Genomic DNA, 17,406 nt, shown 5'->3' on the forward strand with positions numbered 1-17,406 from the left:
AAAAAAAAAAAAAGAGAGAATAAAATTGCAAGATTTAAAAAACAAAAAAACAAAAAACCAAAAAAACAAATTCTAACTTCCACAGTGGCAAAAAGTTTAAAAATGTCCACTGCAGTTTTGAAAAACTCAATACCCAAAATTCTACCAGGCTTATCAATATTTACAAATAATTTAAATGGCTTAAATTTTCCTCTGAAGAGGCATAGGTTGGGTGACTAGATACAAAAACTCAGGCCTGTATCTGCTGCATACAATAATCTCATCTTACCTTAAAACATATATATAGATTCAGGGTGATGTTATTGTCATCTATATTTGAGGCAAATGGAAATCAGAAAAAAGCAGGTGTGGCAATTTTATTAACAGATACAATAGGCTTTACACAACAAAAGTAAGGAAAGATAAGGATGGTCACTCCATATTTGTTAAGGATAACAGTCAACATGATGAGATATCAATTATAAACATTCATGCACCCAACCAGAATGCACCTCAATTTATAAGAAAGAATCTAATAGACATGAACAACTTAATTTCCTCCATCTCCATAATACTCAGAGATTTATTTTTTTTTGAGACAGAGCCTCAGGCTGTCCCCCTGGGTAGAGTGCTGTGACATCACAGCTCACAGAAACCTCCAACTCCTGGGCTCAAGTGAGTCTCCTGCCTCTGCCTCCCAAGTAGCTGGGACCACAGGTGTCCACCACAATGCCCGGCTATTATTTGGTTGCAGCCGTCATTGTTGTTTTGGCGGCCCAGGCTGGATTTGAACCCGCCACCTTAGGTGTATGCGGCTGGTGCCTTAGCCACTTGAGCCACAGGTGATGAGCCAATACTCAGAGATTTTAACACTCCTTTGGCAATGTTGGATACATCCTCCAATAAGAAGCTAAGCAAAGAAATTTTAGACTTAAGCATTCACCAATTGGATTAAACAGACATCTACAGAACATTTCATCCTAATAAAACTGAATACATATTCTTCTCATCAGCCCATGGAACATACTCCAAAATTGGTCACATGTTAGGTCACAGGACCTTGCACCTTCTCAGACCATCATGGAATAAAAGTTGAACTCAATAACAACAGTTATCTACATACTCATACAAAAACATGGACACTAAATAACCTTGTGCTGAGTGATAGCTGAGTCATAGATGAGATTAAGAAGGAAATTACCAAATTTTTGAAAAAAAAAACAATAATGAAGACACAAATTGTCAGAATCGCTGTGATACTGCAAAGGCAGTCCTAAGAAGGAAATTTATTCCACTGCAAGCCTTCCTCAAGAGAATGGAAAGAGAGGAAGTTAGCAACTTAATAGGACATCTTAAGCAACTGGAAAAGGAAGAACATTCCAATCAAATCCAGCAGAAGAAAAGAAATAACCAAAATTCGAGCAGAATTAAATGAAATCGAAAACAAAAGGATTATACAACAGATCAATAAATCAAAAAGTTTGTTTTTTGAAAAGGTCAATAAAATAGACAAATCTTTGGCTTACCTAGCCAGAAAAAAAGAATAAAATCTCTAGTTTCATCAGTCAGCTATGGTAAAGATGAAATAATAAGAGACTCCTCAGAAATTCAAAAATCCTTAATGAATATTACAAGACACTCTATTCTCAGAAATATGAAAATCTGAAGGAAATAGACCAAAACTTGGAAGCCTGCCACCTTCTTAGACTTAGCCAGAATGAAGTAGAAATGTTGAACAGGCCTATATCAAGTTCTGAAATAGCATCTACTATACAAAATCTCCCTACAGAAAAGCCCAGGACCAGATGGCTTCACATCAGAATTCTACCAAACCTTTAAAGAGGAAATAGTACCTATATTACTCAATCTTTTCCAAAATATAGAAAAGGAAGGAATACTAGCTAACACATTCTATGAAGCAAACATCACCTTGATCCCCAAACCAGGAAAAGACTCAACAAGAAAAAAATTTATGGGCCAATATCACTAATAAATAGTGATACAAAAATATTCAACAAGATACTAGAAAACAGAATCCAGCAACACTGAAAAAATTATATGCCATGACCAAGTGGGTTTCATCTCAGGGTCTCAAGGCTGGTTCAATATTCATAAATCTGTAAATATAAATCATCACATAAACAAATTAAAAAACAAAGACTATATGATTCTCTCAATTGATGCAGAAAAAGCTTTGATAATATCCAGCATCCATTCATGATCAGAACACTTAAGAAAATTGGTATAGAAGGGACATTTCTTAAACTGATAGAGGCCATCTACAGCAAACCCACAGCCAATATTGTATTGAATGATGTTAAATTGAAATCATTTCCACTCAGTTCAGAAACCAGGCAAGGTTGCCCATTGTCCCCACTGCTTTTTAACGTTGTAATGGAAATCTTAGCCATCACAATTAGGCAAGAAAAGGTGATCAGGGGTATTCATATAGGGTCAGAAGAGATCAAACTTTGACTCTTTGTAGATGATATGATTGTATATCTGGAAAACACCAGGGATTCCACTACAAAACTCTTAGAAGTGATCAAGAAATACAGCAGTGTCTCAGGTTACAAAATCAACACTCATAAATCTGTAGCCTTTATATATACCAGTAATAGTCAAGCTGAAAAAAAGAGTCAAGGACTCTATTCTGTTCACAGTAATGCCAAAGAAGATGAAATATCTGGGAGTTTACCTAACAGAGAATGTGAAAGATCTCTATAAAGAGAACTATGAAACTCTAAGAGAAGAACCAGCTGAAGATGTTAACAAAAGGAAAAACACACCATGCTCATGGCTGTGAAGAATCAACATTGTTAAAATGTCCATACTATCCAAAGCAATATATAATTTTAATGCAATCCCTATTAAAGCTCCATTGTCATACTTTAAAGATCTCAAAAAAAATACTTCATTTTATATGGAATCAGAAAAAACCTCGAATAGCCAAGACATTACTCAGAAATGAAAGCAAAGCAAGAGGAATCATGTTACCAGACCTCAAACTATACTATAAATCGATAGCGATCAAAACAGCATGGTACAAAAACAGAGAGGTATGTATGGAACAGAATAGAGAATCAAGAGATGAATCCAGCTACCTACTGTTATTTGATCTTTGACAAGCCAATTAAAAACATTCAATGGGGAGAAGATTCCCTATTTAACAAATGGTGAACTGGATGGAGACCTATAGAAGACTGAAAGTGGACCCACACCTCTCACCATTAACTAAGGTAGACTATCACTGGATTAAAGATTTAAACTTAAGAAATTAAACTATAAAAATACTAGAAGAAAGTTCAGGGAAAACTCTTGAAGAAATGGGTCTGGGTGAATATTTTATGAGGAGGATCCCCTTGGCAATTGAAGTAACACCAAAAATACATTACTGGGACCTGATAAAACTAAAAAGCTTCTGCACAGCCAAGAACACAGTGGGTAAAGCAAGCAGACAGCCCTCAGAATGGGAGAAGATATTTGCAGGTTGTGTCTCCAACAAATGTTTAATAACCAGAATTCACTGAGAACTTAAATGTATTAGCAAAAAAGAGCAAGTGATCCCATTTCAGGGTGGGCAAGGAAATTGAAGAGAAACTTCTCTGAAGAAGACAGGTGCATGGCCTACAGACACATGAAAAAAATGCTCATCATCCTTAATCATCAGAAAAATGCAAATCAATACTACTTTGAGATATCATCTAACTCAAGTAAGATTGGAGATCTTAGATTAGCCCACATCACAAAATCCCAAAACCAGAGATGTTGGCATGGATGTGGAGAAAAGGGAACACTTCTACACTTCTGGTGGAAATGCAAACTAATACTTTCCTTTTGGAAAGATGTTTGTAGAATACCTAGGGATCAAAAAATAGAGCTGCCATTCGATTCTACAGTTTCTCTACTAAGTATATATAGAGAAGACCAAAAATCATATTATAACAAAGATATTTGTACCAGAATATTTATTGCAGCCCAACTCATAATTGCTAAGTCATAGAAGAAGCCCAAGTGCTCATTGACCCATGAATGGATCAATAAATTGTGGTATATGTACACCATGGAGTATTATGCAGCCTTAAAGAAAGATGGAGACTTTACCTCTTACATGTTTACATGGATGGAGCTGGAACATATTTTTCTTGGCAAAGTATCTCAAGAATGGATGAAAAAGTAGCCCTACTATGAAACCAATTCATAGCTTTCTTATGAAAGCTATAATCCAATTATAGACCAAAAATATGGGGAAAGGGAGAGGGAGGGGAGGGGAGGGGGAAGATGGGTGGAGGGAGGGTAATCAGTGGGACCACACTCACGGTGCATCTTACAAGGGTACATGGAAATTTACTAAATGTAGAATATAAATGTCTTAAGAGAATAACTAAGAAAATGCCATGAAGGCTATGTTAACCAGTCTGATGAAAATATTTTAAATTGTATGTTAAACCAGCACATTGTACCCCATTATTGGATTAATGTACACAGCTATTATTTAATAAAATCAAACAAAAATAATTTAATTCAAGTGGGGGGAGGGGAGAGGGGAAGGAGAGAAGGGAGACGGATTGGCAAGCTTTCACCTAATGGACACAACGTAGTGGTATATGGCACACCTTCTAGGTGAAGGGCTCAACTACTATTTGGACTTTACCTAACAAACAATGTGACCTAATCATCTGTGCCCTCACATTAATCTGAAAGAAAAAAGAATGCACATACAATGAGTGGGTAAAAAATGTTTTCCAGAGATGGAGTAACTTAAAAGGCCTAGGCAAGAAGACACCAAGACTACATCCTCCTATAGGAAACAATTCCTGCCTGTATTGCCACTCTGTGTCCCTCAAGTAAAAATACCCTAGGAAGTGGCCTCTGTACTTGCTTCTGCAACTGGTGGTCCCTCTAAATTGTCATCCTTCATGCCTGTGGACCCACTGGAATTGCTTAAGTCTGATGGACAGACCTCAACTTTAAAAAAGATCAACTTCATCACACTGGGTTGTCCTAGCCTTAGGTAACTCTCTCTCTGGCATAGGTAAGCAAATTGATTTTAATTAACACTGGAGCCACTTCCTCTGTTCTTCCTAAATTTTTAGGACCTCTGTTTCCCTCTCCTATCATCATCAAAGTAAAACATAAGTGCTCTGTAAATTGTGAAGTTTCTCTGCTCACTCAAGTTTCTTTGCTCCCAATTACCTCTCTAACTAGAAAAAGATCTTATGGCTCCCTTTACAGGACTTCTGGAAAAAGCTTAACTGGCACTTTACATGCAACTTTTTTTTTTTTTTAAGTTTTTGGCTGGGGCTGGGTTTGAACCCACCACTTCCAGCATATGGGGCTGGCGCCCTACCCCTTTGAGCCACAGGCGCTGCCTTTACATGCAACTTTTAACTTTCCTTGGTATGCTATGGGCTTTCAAACTATAAACTTCCTACCTGCATCACTTAAAAATGTCTATTTCTGTCTCCATACTTATGATTGTGTGTCTGTATATGTCATGTGTATATAATGTTTCACTACTGAAATACACAAAAGAGCTCTAAACTTAAAAAAGTAAGTGCTTAAACCAAATATATTATCAAGTATGTGAGAAAGAATTCAAATACCGTTTATTTCACATGACCTTGATAACCTTTGGTAAATGAAACTAGTTTTAAAATTATTATTAAAGTTTAGATGTTTTAAGAACATAGTAACACATCAATAAAAGTAGCTACAACTGAGGCAGCCACCGATAACCACAGGTTCATTTGTACCACAGGTTTTTCTTTGCCTCTTTGGCAACTGGCCTAAGAGAGACAAAGATTTTATGCTTTGTAAAAATAATCCCTGTGATATCTTTGTTGGGTTTTTGACTCGCTAGCAAAACTAAACTTTGATAATTAAGGTTTACATTCATATAACTTCCTGCACTATCTTTAAAATCTTCTAATGACTATCACTCTTGGTTAAATGAAAGCCATTGTGTTATGGTGACCTGTGATTCTATTTAAACAAATGTTCTAAACATGTAATGTTTGACAAACTTTCCATGAACAAAATTCTGGATTCAGGGCAGTGCCTGTGGCTCATGGAGTAGGGTGCAGGCCTCATATACCAGAGGTGGTGTGTTGAAACCCAGCCCTGGCCAAAAAACTGTAAAAAAAAAAAAAAAAAAAAAAAAAAAAAAAAAAAAGATGAGAATAAAGGTCCCTTCTTAAAAAGAATTTCTGGATTCATTTTTCTAACCTTCAACTAGCTTTTAATAATAGAGCCACTAAAAGTCCCATCAAAATTACTGGTATGTTAACTTGTACAGGAAAACATTGTCAAATATGAAATGGTGTTTAACTTTGTTTGAGTTATATTTATATAAATATATTATAAATATCTATTCCAAGACTGCATGAGATTCCTAAAGTTCTAGTAGGCCTTGATATATTTCTCAATAATAATTATATATGTTAAATTGTATACCACAAAAATAACCAAATCTCTTTAATGTCTGTAATCATGACTATTATGAGATCTTTATCATCTACAGACAGTTATTGTTTTACTTTGATTCTTCTTAAACAGCATTTATAATCAGCTACTGCCCAAGATTTACTTCTTTAAGAAAATATCATGGAAATAACTAAATTTTTAAATAATTTTTGTTTAAAAGATTATGGATTCTCTTGCTCTTTCCAGAACCATTGAAGTATTATTTAATATTTAATAACAAAGTTGATCTGATATCTCTAGGTTTTAAAACTATTAAATATCACCTAGACCCACCTTATTCATACTCTCTAGGACTAGGTAAAAAAACGTAATACAGCAGGACCCACTTATCCATGGTCTAGGTACTATTGCAAAAGAAACAGATGCATAAAATTTTAAGAGCAGATTTCAAGAAATAGATTTTGTAAGCATCTAGTTCCCTTGTCATCTTTCTTCTCAATTTATTAAGAGATTTCTTTATCTTAACTTAAAACATTCCAAGCTTTTAGGCAAAGCTTTTTTTCTCTTTCTCTCTTTCTCTCCTTCTCTCCTTCTCTCTCTCTCTCTCTTTCTCTCTTTCTCTCTTTCTTTCTTTCTTTCTTGTCTCACTTTATCGCCCTCGGTAGAGTGCCGTGTCCATGTCACAGAGCTCACAGCAACCTCCAACTCCTGGGCTTAGGTCATTCCCTTGCCTCAGCCTTCTGAGTAGCTGGGACTACAGGCGCTCACCAAAACGCCCGGCTAATTTTTTTTGTTGCGGTTTGGCCAGGGCTGGGTTTGAATTTGCCACCCTCGGTAAATGGGGTAGGTGTCCTACTCACTGAGCCACAGGCGCCACCCAAACAAAGATTCATTTCTTTAACCAAGTATAAATAAAAAAAAAATTTAAATCCACCTATAACCTGTAATCTCCTCCTTGGAGATGTACTGTCTTTTAGGCCAAACTGACATATACCTTCCATGTATTGATTTATGACTTTACACGTAATTCCTGTCTCCCTGAAATGTATAAAACCAAAGTGTATCCCAACCGCAGTGAGACCATTGGCTCAAGGCTTCTTGGGTGTGGCTCTCTGGTCTATGGTCACACATATTTGGCTCAGAATAAACCTCTTTAAATTATAAAAGAATATTTTCAAACTGTCAGTTAAAAACAGGGGGAGTTGATTCTGTGTCTGTTGCACAGTGGTTATGGCACCAGCCACATACACTGAGAGTGGCGGTTGGAACCTGCACGGGCCAGCTAAATAACTGCAACAAAAAAATAACCGGGCATTGTGGTGGGCGCCTGTAGTCCCAGTTACTTGGACTCTGTCTCAAAAAAAAAAAAAAAAAAAATTGGGGAAGTTATAAAAAATTGGGAGAGTTCATATTTTAAAAAAGCTAGATTTCTGGGTTATTTTATAAAAAGGAAGATCTAAAGATATGGTCTTTTATGGTGAAAATTCTCCTAAGGTATGGGCTGGTGCTAGCCAGTTTCACATAGTTACTAACCAGCACCTTTTTACTCACCCCTACTGCTTACCTATCCCTGAAGTATTTGTTTGCTAAACCTGACAACTAACTTCCGGGGCTACCACTTCTTGTCTGAACTGTGCCTGGCAGCAGGTGGCAGCAGCAAACTGTGTCATTACCATTCCTCTTCCAAGTAGGAAAGACAAACTAGAGCGTCAATCAACTTCAGGGGCTGGGAGGAAACAAAAATGACAGAAGAACCCAAGGTCAGCACATTTTAGTTGAGCCATATTTTGACAAAGTTAAGTAATAAGAAAGAGATTTAGTGACAGTAGTGAGAAGCAGCCTATTATGTGTGATCTGTAAGGCATGAATGGAACAGCTGGCTACCAGGGGAAAAATCCTGAAGCTGAAAGATGGAGCAAGTTGACTTGCAACTGGTAAGTGGGGGATACTCTTCCTTACGTCCTATTATAAAAATTAATATAAAATAGATATTAGACCTGAATGTAACAGTTAAAACCTTAAAACTCTTAGAAAAAAAAATAGAAGTAAATCTTTGTGACTTTGGATTAAAAAATGGTATCTTAGGCATGACACCGTAAGCAGAGAAACAAAATAAAACATAGATAAATGGGACTTTATCAAAACATAAAAATTTTATGCTTCAAAATACACCCTTAAGAAAATGAAAACAGAATTTGCAGAACTGGAAAAAATTTTTACAAATCATTTATCTTACAAGGAACTTATATGGAACATAAATAAAGAACTTTTACAACTGAACAATAAAAAGAAAACATCTTCATAGACATCTCGTTTTTTTCTTTTTCTTTCTTTTTTTTTGAGACAGAGTCTCACTTTGTTGCCTGGGTAAAGTGCCATGGTGTCACAAATCACAGCAACCTCAAACTCTTAGGCTTAAGCAATTCTCTTGCCTCCGCCTCCCAAGTAGCTGGGACTACAGGTGCCTGCCACAATGCCCAGCTATTTTTTTTTTGTTGCAGTTGTCATTGCTATTTAGCTGGCCCAGGCTTGGTTCAAACCCTCCAGCCTGGGTGTATGTGGCCTGCGCCCTACTCACTGAGCTATGGGAGCTGTCATTCATAGACATTTCTTTAAAGAATATGCACAAAAAGATAAGAGGGATATAAAAATATTCAACTTTATCTGTCATGAGGGAAATGGAAATCAAACCACAATGAGATGCCACTTCACTCCCTCTAATGAAGGATAGCTATTTAGGATGGCAAAAATAAAGACACACAGATAATAACAAGTGTTAACAATGATGTGGGGAAATTAGAACCTTCACATGTTGCTAATGGGATTGTAAATGATGCAGCTTCTTTGGACAACAGTTTGGCAATTCCTTAAAATGTGACCCAGCAGTTCCGCTCCTAGGCATATAGCCAAGAAAAACAAAAACATGTCCACACAAAGGAGTTGTACATGAATGTTAATAGCAACATTATTAACAATAGTAAAAAGGTGGAAATAACATATCCATCAGTTGGTGAATGGGTAAAGAAAATGTGATATAGCAGCACCCCTTCCTTATCCATGGTCTTTTTTTCTGCTATTTCTGTTATGCTCAATCATGGCTGAAATATTAAATGGAAAGTTCTAGAAATCAACAATTCTGCTCTTTTTTTTTTCTTTGAGACAGAGTCTCACTTTATCATCCTTGGTAGAATGCCGTGGCATCATAGCTCACAGCAATCTCTAGCTCTTGGGCTTAGGCAATTCTCTTGCCTCAGCCTCCCAAGTAGCTGGGACTACAGCTACCCTCCATAACGCCTGGCTATTTTTTGTTGCAGTTTGGCCGGGGCCGGGTTTGAACCCACCACCCTCGGTATGTGGGGCTGGTGTCCTACTCGCTGAGCTACAGGTGCCACCCCAGAAATAAACAATTCATGAGTTTTAAATTGAATGTCATTCTGACTATGATAATGTCCTGTGCTATTCTGCACTTTCCTGCATGAAACAGTAGCTATCCCTTTGTCCAGTATCGTCACATTGTATATGCTGCCTGCTACTTAATAATGGCTCCAAAACGTAAGAGTAGTGATACTGGAAATTCTGATATGCCAGAGAGAAGCCATAAAGTACTTTCTTTAACTGAAAAGGTGAAAGTTCTTCACTCAATAAGGAAAGAAAAAAATCATATGTTGATGTTGCTGAGATCTACAGTAAGAACAAATCTTATGTCTGTCAAATTGTGAAGAAGGAAAAAGAAATTCATGCTAGAAAAAAAAAATCCATGCTAGTTTTGCCATTGCACTCCAAATTGCAAAGGTTATGGCCACAGTGCATATTAAGTATTTAGTTAAGATGGAAAAATCATTAAATTTGTGGGTGGCAGACATGAACAGAAATGTGTCCCAGCTGATGGCAGTTGGGTTCAGTACTATCTAAGGTTTCAGGCAACTACTGGGGGTCTTGAAATGTATCTTCCATGAATAAGGGAAGACTACTGTGTATACATATAATGAAATATTATTCAGCCATAAAAGAATAAAATACTGATACATACTACAATATGGATGAACTTTGAGAACATGCTAAGTGAATGAAGCCAGTCACAAAATGATTCCATTTATATCAAGTGTCCAGATTAAGAAAACATAAAGAGACAGAAAGTAGATTAGTGGTTACCAGGAGCTACGAGGAGGGGAGATTGGAGTGATTTTTAATGGCTATAGTTTTTTTTAGGGAGGGTGATGAAAATATTTTGAAATTAGATATTACTGGTGGCTATGCAAGTCAGTGAATATGCTAAAAGCAATTTAATTATACACTTTTGAAGGATGAATTTTATGGTATATGAATAATATCCCAAAGACAATTAGATACTAGTTCCTAGCAGTGCTTCTGCATCAATGGTAAACAAAAAAATTCAGTTTTTTTGACACTGAGGGAATCTGGTTTGGTGTGAATGATTTTTAGGTGATAGGATGTGGGTCAAAGCAGCTGTGATTGTGGCCCAGACTCCCTCCTTTGGTTTCCAGAGAACAATAAACTGAGAGAGAGGACAAGTAGGAACAAAGATAAGTGGAGAGGGCGGATAGAGGAAACTAGAGAGAGAGAGAGAGACAGACCCAGCTTGGGAGAGACAATATAATATCTTACTCTCCATGGAGGAAATAGGTGAGGTCATAGAGTTTCCATATGTTTTCATGGGATATCAGAAATCAACCTGATAACAATCTCCTTCCAACAGAGACAACATATAAAAAAGTATGTGCATAAGTTTCAGAAAGGTGGGGGATAGGCAGGTCTTGATATTTAGGGCTTGCCTGACCAGACTTTTCTCATTTGATGCTAAATTCACTGAGCACATACTCATGCATATATAAGTGCACATGCATGCGTGTACACACACACACACGAGTGGGAGGGAGAAAGAGAGAGAGAGAGAAAGGAAACACCAATGTTTCATGGTGGTCAAATGAAACATTTCCTGGAGAAATGATGGCATGACTTTCAGTAGGCATAGTAAAACTTAACCTAAATTATCAAGACTCAGTCATCTAGGCTGCAAAACCTGTTGCTGAAGTCCCTTTTCCCTCTCCTGGGCTCTCATCCGTATCTTATCATGATTTGTTGGTTTATATTTCTCATCTAATGTACCTCACACGTGTTCCTTTATTTTCAATCGTCTTATGACTTTGACCAGTGGGCTTGTCAATTTATGCCTGAAACACAACTCAAACTAACTAAGGGGAGAAAATAGAAGTGTCAGTTTAAGAGCTAAATGACTGTGAATTTCCTCTTAGGAGAAGAATCTGTGTTTGTTTTAGCTACACACCTTGATGGGTGATTTTGATTGCTCATAGATTACTCTCGGGGTATGGTTGGAATAACCTAGAGCTAAATGGCTCTGCTTGAGAAATTAGCAGTAATGGCTTTGGGTGGGGATTTGTAATTTGAGGGAAAAGGAGGAGAAGATCAAAAGAGAAAGAAGGAGAATTGAGCAACATTGGGAAAACCTTAAGCCCTAGTATAATAGCTAAGGGGCTTTTAAGATGACGGATGCTTAATATTTAATTTCAAGTTGTTTACTGTTGCACTGAAAGTGCAGTTTGTCCCTTAGTATTGTGGGGGATTGGTTCCAGGATCTCCTTAGGGTACCAAAATCTGTGGATGCTCAAAGTTCCCTGATGAAAAATAGCATAGGCTTTGTATATAACGTATACACATCCCCTGTATACTTTAAATCACATCTAGGTAACTTACAATACCCAATACAATTTTTTTTTTTACTTTCAACATTTTATTTTTTAGTTTGTGAAATACAAATCAAAGTACATTTTTGTTACGTATTTTAACAAGCTTGACATTCTTTTTCATACAGGATAACTCAATACAGGTACTTTAGAAACTTCCTTTTAAAAAACCATACATGTTATTGTGAGGGAAAAAGCTTCATCAAAGAAATACGTGGGTACATGGGCTATCGTTTTTCAATCTTTTAGAGCTTGCCCTCCAACTTAAAATTTGGTCCGCTAAAATATATGTGTTTCCTCCTGTCACAAAAATAACTTAAACGTCATGGTTGAAAAAACAGAAATATTTGGCATAGGCCTGAGTGAGGCTTGAAAAATAAGTGAGGATGTATTTCAACTGAACATTATAGAATCCACTTAGAACCATCTGGCAAAACAACTGACCTGTTGCTGTTGCACTGTTCTGCCTCAGAGGGGGTCAGAAGGTGCATAGGAGGGTGCTGAAGACTCATGACAGCCACAGAATCACATATTCAAAATTAACCAAAATTCAATACAGAATACTACATGGTAACAGCAGAATAATCTCAACAGTTATTTCATGCCTGGAAAGCAAGTTATAAGCTTAGAACAAGTACCTCAGCAGGAACAATAGTTAACATGTTTGTAAGACTTTGAAGGTGAGAAAACTTCATCATTCATTAATGATGCCTTATGCAAAAGTACATTAGTTTCCAGGACACTGGGGACAACAAAAACATACAAAGTTAAGAATAAATCCAAGCTGCTTAACCTTCTACCATTCTTTTGAGTATTAAATGCAGGTCACCTTTGGCCACTTGCAGGGGCGTCTTTTCTTTATTTTCTATGTAAATACTTGCTCCTTGGGACACCAGCAGTTTTGCTTCTTCCACTCTCTACTCGTCACAGGCTAAGTGTCCTTGGCTGCTGCGTGGTGCATTGCTGTAGCCTCATAATGGTCCTTGGCATCTGGATTAGCACCACCTTCCAGTAACATGACAGAAATCTCATGCCTGTTTTTGGATGCTGTGTAATGGAGGGAAGTACATCCATTTTGATTGACAGCATTCACTTGAGCACCTTTTCCCAGAAGGGCTCTCACAATCACATCCCAGCCAGCAGAAGCAGCAATATGAAGAGGAGACCAACCCGCATCATCTTTATCATTCACTGGCACACCAAGTTGCAACAAGAATTCAACAATTTCTGTATGTCCGGCTGAGCATGCCCAGTGTAAGGCAGTTCTGCTGTCCTGGTCAGTTCTAGTAGCCAGGGATTTATCGGCTAGGATTCTCTTCTTCAACTCCTCCAGCTTTCCGCTGTAGGCCAGATTGCAGACCGTCAGGTTAGACATACACCCCTCCATTTCACTTTCCCAGAATCTCTCCCCAGTACAATCTTAATCACATTACCATTGATTATTGGATACCTACTACTCTTCCAGTTTCACTCTTCGTTGTTCCTCATACTTTCCCTCATGTTTTGTGTCCTTGAAAACTGATTTGTATTGATATCATTAATGGGCTTTCTTATATTCTGGCTTCCTGTTAGGTTCTGCCATTGAGAAGCCCTGGCAGGAGATCTGAGGGAGGAAAGAATGTGAGGTCAGGGGGTTTATTCACTCATCTCCCTCCCTGAAGGGTCCTGTGAGATGGCTCAGTTTACAGTACCTGATTAGATGACCCAGTCAATATCTCCCCCTCCCATCAACTAACTTCCTTTTCACTTCCTCTCTCCCCTCCTACATAATTAGGAGTGGTAATAATACCACTGTTATTTGACCTGGGGTCCTCTACTATCCCTTGTGATCTCCCTATACTCTACTCACATCTTTGTTAATAGTCCCTTTATTAAATTATTTTAAATTATATGAATGTGCCATCTGTTTTTTGCTAGTACCCTGACTAATACATTCATTAAGTCTATACATGCATTATCTCAACTAGTTCTTACCACAACCCTATGAGGTGGATGTTGCTATTAACCCTATCTTACAGTTCACAAATATGAGGCAAAGAAAGATTAAATAACTTGCCTGAGGACCTTCTGATTCTATAATAGAGCTTTGGCTTCTATACACTATGTTTAGTATTTTGGGGGCCACTCAAATGGTATCCCTGCATCAAATTCCAAACCATCTGATACAACATGGCCAGATTATTATTTTTAAAACATTTATCCAAGGCCCTCTAGGATCTGGCTCCTATCTATCTTTTATCTCACTCTGCTTCTCCACTATACAAGTTTTACAATCAAGGTAAACTGAATTAATCAATTTTTATGAACACACCTCCCACCCCATCCTTCTATTCATAAAGTGCCCTGAACCTGGATTCCCTCCTCATTCCTATCCCATCTTCTTTGCTGGCTTCTATTTTCCTTTTACTTTGAGGCCCAGCTAAAATCTCCCCTCCTCCACAGAGTCTGGCTTATTCTAGTTCTGCCACTTTCTAATAAGTGATCTTCAGAGAATTAAGTGAGCTTCTCTTGAGTGTCAGTGTCCTCAACTATTAAATTCACATCAATTGCTGTCTATTGATCTTAAAATAGTAATATTTACCAATCTCAAAATGGCCACCCAGCCATTCAACAACTTGATGAAGCTTTCACAAATGTGGTAAATATTTGCCAATGTTTTCAATGGCTGTAAAGCATATGAACTCCATTCCTATTTGGGGGGATTGTCCACTACAGAGGCTAGGAGGGACAAAACATTCCTAATCCTTGCTCCCAGCAGATAGGATACAGACAGGTGACCTAAGTTTAGCCATATGACCTAGGAGTTTAGCTTCTTCCCAGGACTTTGAATATGGAGGAAGTAGATACAAGGGCAACTGGAAATTTTTGAGTTTAACTGTCCTCCCCAGGATATAGAATGCCCCAGTTTCATCATCCTCCCCAGGATATAGAATGCTTCAATAGTTCTGAAACCTTAGTGTGCAACAGAAACTTCTTGGCATGATGTATGTGCTTGTGTGTGGGTGCATGTGTGTGTGCGTGTGTAGGGGAGTGCTCTTATTAAAACTCAGTTTTCTGTGCCCTATATAGACATGCTAAATCAGTATCCCTGGAAGAATGGTGTAAAATTTTTCATTTTCACAAACTCCTAAGGGCCTTGGTGATTCTATTCTGATTGATACACGCTTACATTTAAAAATCGTGGCTCTAAGAGATCTGCAGATAATACTCGTTCTTCCCTTTACCTATGGCTTTCCTGTACCTCTTAATATTTATTTCTACCGAAGATCTACTTTCTCTTTAGAGACTTTGGCTTTGCTCTTTCTCTGAGAATACCCTTTATATTAACCATTCCCCAAACTCCACACACATTAAATACTACACACATCTTGCTCTGACATCTTGAAAGGTAAACAAGGTTTATGTACCATCATTTTACATATCATATTACCAATTCTTCTAAGAGAAAGAATTTGCTTAGCCTCCACAAGTCTCTTCCAGGTTTCCAATATTTTAAGAAATTAATTTAGGGAGGCTGTGTCTGGCTCCTGCTCTCACAGCCATTGCAGTACATTGAGCTCCATAGAGACAGCGCTGGGGCAAGTGAGAGCCGGATGGGCACTGGGCGACTCTGTGCCTCGCTGAGGAAAAATAACTAAATATGGGCAAAGGAGATCCTAAGAAGCCGAGAGGCAAAATGTCATCATGTGCATTCTTTGTACAAAATTGTCGGGAGGAGCACAAGAAGAAGCACCTAGATGCTTCAGTCAACTTCTCAGAGTTTTCTAAGAAGTGCTCAAAGGGGTGGAAGACCATGTCTGCTAAAGAGAAAGGAAAATTTGAAGATATAGCAAAGGTGGATAAGGCCCATTATGAAAGAGAACTGAAAACCTATATCTCTCCTAAAAGGGAAACAAAAAAGAAGTTCAAGGATCCCAATGCATCCAAGAGGCCTCCTTTGGCCTTTTTCTTGTTATGTTCTGAGTATCACCCCCAAATCAAAGGAGAACATCCTGGCCTATCCATTGGTGATGTTGCAAAGAAGCTGGGAGAGATGTGGAATAACACTGCTGCAGATGACAAGCAGCCTTATAAAAAGAAGGCTGCAAAGCTGAAGGAAAAATACAAAAAGGATATTGCTGCATACCGAGCTAAGGGAAAGCCTGATGCAGCGAAAAAGGGAGTTGTCAAGGCTGAAAAAAGCAAGAAAAAGGAGGAAGAGAAGGAAGAGGAGGAAAATGAAGAGGATGAAGAGAAGGAGGAAGATGAAGAAGATGAAGAAGATGATGGTGATGAATAAGTTGGTTCTAGCGCAGTTTTTTCCCTTGTCTATAAAGCATTTAACCCCCCTGTACACAACTCACTCCTTTTAAAGAAAAAAATTGAAATGTAAGGGTGTGTAAGATTTGTTTTTAAACTGTACAGTGCCTTTTTTTGTATAGTTAACACACTACCGAATGTGTCTTTAGATAGCCCTGCCCTGGTGGTATTTTCAATAGCCACTAACCTTGCCTGGTACAGTATGGGGGTTGCAAATTGTCATGGAAATTTAAAGCAGGTTCTTGTTGGTGCACAGCACAAATTAGTTATATATGGGGATGGTAGTTTTTTCATCTTCAATTGTCTCTGCTGCAGCTTATACGAAATAATTGTTGTTCTGTTAACTGAATACCACTCTGTAATTGCAAAAAAAAAAAAAAAAAGTTGCAGCTGTTTTGTTGACATTCTGAATGCTTCCAAGTAAATACAATTTTTTTTTTTATTAGTTCTGTTGTCCTTTTCATAGGTCTGAAATTTTTCTTCTTGAGGGGAAGCTAATCTTTTGCTTTTTGCCCATTATGGATCACATGAATTTTTACATTGTTTATCTTTTCATATAATTAGCCGATAAAAAGCTTTTTGTCTATGCACCCTGTATATCATGATCGGGATAATAAAAGTTAAATTGAGATAGTTTTCATCTATAACTGAAACTCCAAAGTTGATGACAAATTTCATATAGCCCATTTATATTTTACAAAGTGAAGACTAAGCAATCTACTCACAGCACTGGGATTATTAGAATCAAACATTTTGAAAGTCTGTCCTTGAAGGACTAATGGAAAAGTATGTTCTAATCTTTACATGAGGACTCTATTCTTTAACTCCCATTACCATGTAATGGCAGTTATATTTTTCAGTTCCTGTATGAAATAAGACCTGAGAATGTATCCCCAAAAGCATGAGCTTAAAATACAAGACTGACATATTGCATTTTTTGTTGATGTTAGTCCTGGCAAAGACTAAGAAAGTTCTGGCT

At 37.6% G+C, this 17,406-nt stretch overlaps 2 pseudogenes; one reads left to right on the plus strand and one right to left on the minus strand.

The window, feature by feature from the left end:
- Positions 1 to 13,059: 13,059 nt before the first annotated feature.
- Positions 13,060 to 13,515, minus strand: LOC100964132 (annotated as a pseudogene).
- Positions 13,516 to 15,768: 2,253 nt separating this feature from the next.
- Positions 15,769 to 16,407, plus strand: LOC105888403 (annotated as a pseudogene).
- The last annotated feature ends 999 nt before the right edge of the window (positions 16,408 to 17,406 follow it).

Source organism: Otolemur garnettii, unplaced genomic scaffold (genome assembly GCF_000181295.1).
Source record: "Otolemur garnettii isolate 467f Iridium unplaced genomic scaffold, OtoGar3 scaffold00384, whole genome shotgun sequence".
Lineage (NCBI taxonomy): Eukaryota > Metazoa > Chordata > Mammalia > Primates > Galagidae > Otolemur > Otolemur garnettii.